Source organism: Triticum aestivum, chromosome 3B (genome assembly GCF_018294505.1).
Source record: "Triticum aestivum cultivar Chinese Spring chromosome 3B, IWGSC CS RefSeq v2.1, whole genome shotgun sequence".
NCBI lineage: Eukaryota > Viridiplantae > Streptophyta > Magnoliopsida > Poales > Poaceae > Triticum > Triticum aestivum.
In genome coordinates, this window is record NC_057801.1 from 744,282,088 (window position 1) to 744,287,451 (window position 5,364).

The 5,364-nt window shown below is 42.4% G+C and overlaps 1 non-coding gene across 1 annotated transcript; it reads left to right on the plus strand.

Annotated features, from left to right (window-relative positions):
- The first annotated feature begins 2,987 nt into the window (after positions 1–2,987).
- On the plus strand, positions 2,988–3,121 carry LOC123073182 (small nucleolar RNA snoR80). Its single transcript, XR_006435635.1, has one exon. It is a non-coding gene; the product is annotated as a small nucleolar RNA snoR80 (small nucleolar RNA).
- The last annotated feature ends 2,243 nt before the right edge of the window (positions 3,122–5,364 follow it).

The following is a 5,364-nucleotide window of genomic DNA, read 5'->3' on the forward strand; positions in this document are numbered from 1 at the left end:
GATGGAAACGAGGCCTGGCGTACCGCAGAACGGAGGAAACAGCCTTGTGTTCGACCGGCCACGTTCGAAACGGGATCGTGTTCATCGGGAGGGGTCTGGCGTACCGCAAAACGGAGGAAACGGACTTGTGTTGGACCTATTATGGTTGAAACGAGGTCCTGTTGATCGGGAGGGGTGTGGCGTACCGCAAAACAGACGAAACGGACTTGTACTGGAGTGCTACGTTCGAAACGGGGTCCTGTTCATTGAGAGGGGTGTGGCGTACCGCAAAACAGGACTCCACGGGATACTGTTCATCTCCACCGTCGACCTCCTCTAGCCTCCACGGGCTACTGTTCATCCACCGTCGACCTCCTCCAGCCTCCACGTGCTCCTATTTATCCAGCCTTCACCGCGCGCTACTCCACTGGCTACTGTTCAACCACCCCTCCACGGGCTACTGTTCATCCATCCCTCCACCGTCTATTGTTCATCCAGCCCTCCACGGGGTCGTCCTGTTCATCCAGCCCTCCACGGTGTCCTGTTCATCCAGCCCCAACCGACTCGATCAATCGGGGTCCTGTTCATCCAGAGGCAATGCCACGGGGTCCTGTTCATCTGCCCCCACCGCTCATTGTTCATCCAAACCCCCTCGCAACGCTCACTTTTCATCCAGATGCAACATCGACCGGCTTCAGTTAGCATCAGTAGCGAACGAATTGCTCGATCGGGTTCAGTTAACAGCCATCGATCCACTACAAGAAATATGTCAACTAGTGACCTTCTATCAGTGACCCTGGAAGAATTGGTCATAGATCTATGACCATTTCAGACCAATTGGTCAAAAGCTGTTCGGGGGGCTCCAAACCCTAAATCATTGCGACCATTTTGGTCAGAAAGGTCGTAATTTCCTTACACGAAATGGTCACAAAGCAAACAATGCTAGTCCGCTACCTTATTTCTAGTTGTTAATGACCAATATAGATGGTCATAGCCTTGTAGATTGTGGTGGGTTGTGATGACTAGGCGCCATCTCATCAGTTTTGCCTATGTGTCATGTCCATGTGGCAGTTTTTGCCCTAGGTTGTGAAACAACCTATATTTCTGTTATTCCCAAAATTCCCAAAAAATCTCATAAATGTTTTGGATCATATCTTCATCAAATATGTCAAAAACATTCCTTGCCTAGTTCAAAAATAATTCGAAAATATTCATTTTCCTATTCTGTTCAGAGCAGCACTTTGTGAAGGAAGTACCACTTTGGCATGTCCAAATAGTATCCATTTCTACAGTGCTTTCCTATGCCCAAATAATCATCCTCCACCAAATGCCAGCTCAATCCATTCATTATTTTGAGCCGAGCTTCAACATTCGTATTTATGTCCAGTGTGGTACTTTGTAAAGCAAGTACCACCTAGGCTCCTCCTTTTGAGGTGAAAATTTGTGAAGACGGTCTTCTTAGTAACTGATCATCCTCAGCCAAAACTCATGCCCATTAGCAATGTGCATTTCCCGTACCGCAAATCAAACACTTGGCTGCTTATTCATGTTTGAGCATCGATCGGTCTCCTCGTGAGAATCTTATGTTGTGATTTTCTTCCTAGCACCTACCTGGGGAGTGCCCAACCCACTAGACATACCTAGGCCACCCAGAACACATGGCAACGCCACGGTCACGCGGTGACCACGCGGCGGGCATGCGAGTTTACGTGCTCTAGAGTTGGGGCCCTCGGCCACCGCCCAAACCTCGACGTATCGCCACCAAACCATGTATTTATGATTGAATAGGTACTTATGTAACTAGAAATGATTTTTGGAAAAAATAAATAGCAAACTATGAGGCAGCTGCAGTTCAAATTTGACCCGCTTCCACCTGAATCGGCGGAAATTTGTCTTTTTCACGAGAGGTGGATCAAAAATTTTTGCACCCAACCATTTTGTCAATTGTGCATTAAATATGTCCTAGTATTTTAGAAAATTGATTTGGTCCAATTTTGCAACAATAATTTGGGAGGTCCTTCACAAAAAAATCTCCTTTTGGGCACTCGGAAAATGAAAAATGGTTTTTTCGTCCAAAGAAAATGAAAACTTCCTTAGGCAACATTGTTTGCCATTCCAATATGCACCCTTGTGCACAATATGAGATCATTTGAACAAACTATGCCAGGCTCGGCTACAAGATGCAGCTGGTGATGAAGAGCGGCAAGTACACGCTCGGCTACAAGACCGTCCTCAAGACGCTGCGCAACTCCAAGGGTATGGATCTTTTTGTCACTGTTGTTTAATTTATCGTTGTGGCTGATCTGCTAGTTCCTTTGTCTGCTGGATCCGAAGGGTAGTACTATAACATACGCTCGGGACCGTGTTAATTCCTGAGATTCGTGATTAGCTTTTGTAGAATGAGGTGGTTAATATCTGTTTTGTGGCTGTTAATTGCTTGTTGTACTTATTTGTGACATAAGTTGAACTATGTACATATTTGCTTCACGTGTGTAGTTCCTAGAATTGAAACTTTTAGTTCGTAGAATTGGGACTGAAGTTTACCTCATTGACATGCTTTTGCCGTGCCTTAGAGGTGAATGCATTGTCTGAGGCAATTGCATCTTTGTTGGGTAGTCTGGAGTTTAAAACTGGTATAGCAAGATGGATTTTGCTTGCCATTTAGGGCATTTATAGATAGTTTTTCTCTAATTTTGCTATGTTCATGGTCGCGCTTGCCACTGCCCTCTCCTCAAGGGCATGTATCATTTTTTAAACTCTGCTATCTTTTTCCAAGTCTTTATTATCTTGCCTAGCCTTGTACTGATATGTATTGTTTGCTGCTAATTACCCAAGAGCCATGGGTTTTGCTTCAGCAATGGCAGACCAAAGTTATTCCTTGTGGACAACACAAATTCTACAGAGCTTACTAACCATTTCGCAATGATGCTCTGGTATATGGCACTTGCAGGGACAACACAAATTCCATTTGTTTTTTTGTTCTTTGTTTTGATTGATGTGCGTTCATTACCAATTCCTGAGGATGATTTGTGTTCCTCATGGCAATTAGTCTCGGACACTACAAGCTATTCTCTGTTGTGTGGTATATCCTGATTGGTGGCATTCTCAGTGCCAACTTATCCTGGAAACGACACATACATTCATATGCAGTCCTCTGTTATTTTTCTTTTCTGTGTGTTAAATGATCTAAATGTGCGGACCAAATGATCTCATAGTTTAAATGCACCATAGTTTTGGAGAACCTTGGTACATTTACATGCACACGCACACACATTTGACTGCTGACTGTTTGAATTATTGGAATGTGGGGGTTGGTCTGTTTATTCCCATGCTCTTTGCTGGTTTTATTTGTTCTTAATTTTTAGCCCACCACAGCTTGTACTTTTCTCAAACAAAGTGATAACAAAATTTACTGTGTATATCTTTTTAGGGAGTCCCTATACAGGTTATTATTCATGTCAATTTTATGATCAAATTCGAGATATACTTACAATGAGTATTTGTGTTTGGCATCTGCCATTCGCTGGCTCAGTGGTGCAAGATGGCTTGATGCTAATATCTTTGTGATTAGTTAGTAGTTAATGTACTTATCTTCATGTGTTATCCTTAGTATTGAGACATGTGAACACACACACTATCTCTGAACCACTTCTTCTCTGTTTACCAAATTGCAATATGCAGGGCTTCCTAGTCTGAGTTTCTAGCGACGACTAATTCATAGTTTCAGACTGAATCTCCATTTGCCTCTGATCTGAGCATGTGATTGACAAAAAGTGCCTTTTCCTAATTTTAGCGTTACTCTAAAAGTCTGAACCTGTTTGAATCACAACTTTCCTTTGTCTTCATTACTCAGGGACTTTGAAACTTCCCTTGTTATTTAGCCTCATATACTGGATGCTACTCGTTTTCTGTTCAAGCCCAATTACCCAACCGATGCTATAGTATAGGGCTCATGTTGATGCTATAGTATAGGCATGTTAGCTATCTGTATGTAATCTAACTTGCACAGTGTGTGTGTGTGGCATGCAGGGAGGTGGTGATCAGGTGAACAACATATCCCTGGAAGAGCTCATGTGTGTAGTGGGAACCAGAGAAGGAGGGCTGCTTGCAAACTGCAACATCTTCATGTACATGTTAGGTCCCGGTGTCCTCCTTCTTCCTCCGTGGATTAGCTTATGTACGTGATATTGTTTGGGTCTGTGGCACACTTCCTGCATTTAGGTCTCCCTAGCAAAGGCAATCTGTTGCACACTTCTGGCTCACGTAGTATAATGCTTGGATCTGTGCACAAATTCACAAGTTTGGATGCATCATAGAACTTGTGGTGATGTTGTTTAGATTGCAGCAAGCAAGAATTATGCTGTCATTCTCTTGCACTCTGCTAAGCAGCTCTTGTTTACCTTAAATGCAACTATTGGTGCACTTGTTAAATGCCATTATTTGTGATGTTTGCTTCCTTTGCATGCATGGTTATACAGTTTGGTGCCCCCATGGCCTGAAATACATTGAATTGTGGGCCTCTGCTTGATATCTTGTTGCTTAGGGTTTTGTTTTGGGGTTTCTTAATGTACTCGTGCTTAATAGACTGCACCACAAAGGTCACCCTCATATGGATAATGAATCATTATCCTTTTTCTTGTATACTTGAGATGTTCCTAACGAATAATTTACTGGACAAACAATCTTGTTTGCAGTAAGAATTCTAGCATGCCAAAATCTATTGTCTATGTATGCTTCGGTTAATATGGACCTGAATGTCAAGGGCTAGCCAACCTGCTTAGCTATATTAACATAACAGAAACAGTACACAACCAGCCAGCTCGTGTTTGCATTGCTACCACATCGGCTATCTAGATGCGATTGACTAAGGGCTAGTCAACACATTTTACAGCATTCTGTGTTGTAGCCAAACACTTGCTCTGTATCCTGAATACTCTAAAAAACTCTGTTAAATTAAAACCATGGTATTGCGTACCTGCCAATTAAATTACCGCAATTTTTAATACTTTGTTTTATTTGATACTTTGCTGTTAGATTTACTTTTATTTTGTTCCTAAACATTTTGTTCTACAATGTGCAGATGCTGGCCTTTCATTCAGGACAAAAAAGTGGGATGAAGCATAGTTTTACCTCATTGAGCTAGTTCTGGGAGTAACGAAGTCCTTGTAACAGAACTTGTATGTGTGCTAGTTCTGGGAGCTACTTCATTGGAATAATGTTGATCCTCTAGCAGAACTTGTAGGGCTCCTATGATAGACTCATGTGATAGACTTGGGCTGATACACTTGGGTTGTATGTGTGTTATCTGATTGTAAACTTGATGCTGATCACATTTGTATGTGTGTTATATGATGTAGCACTTTGATGGTTGATAATATTTGAAGT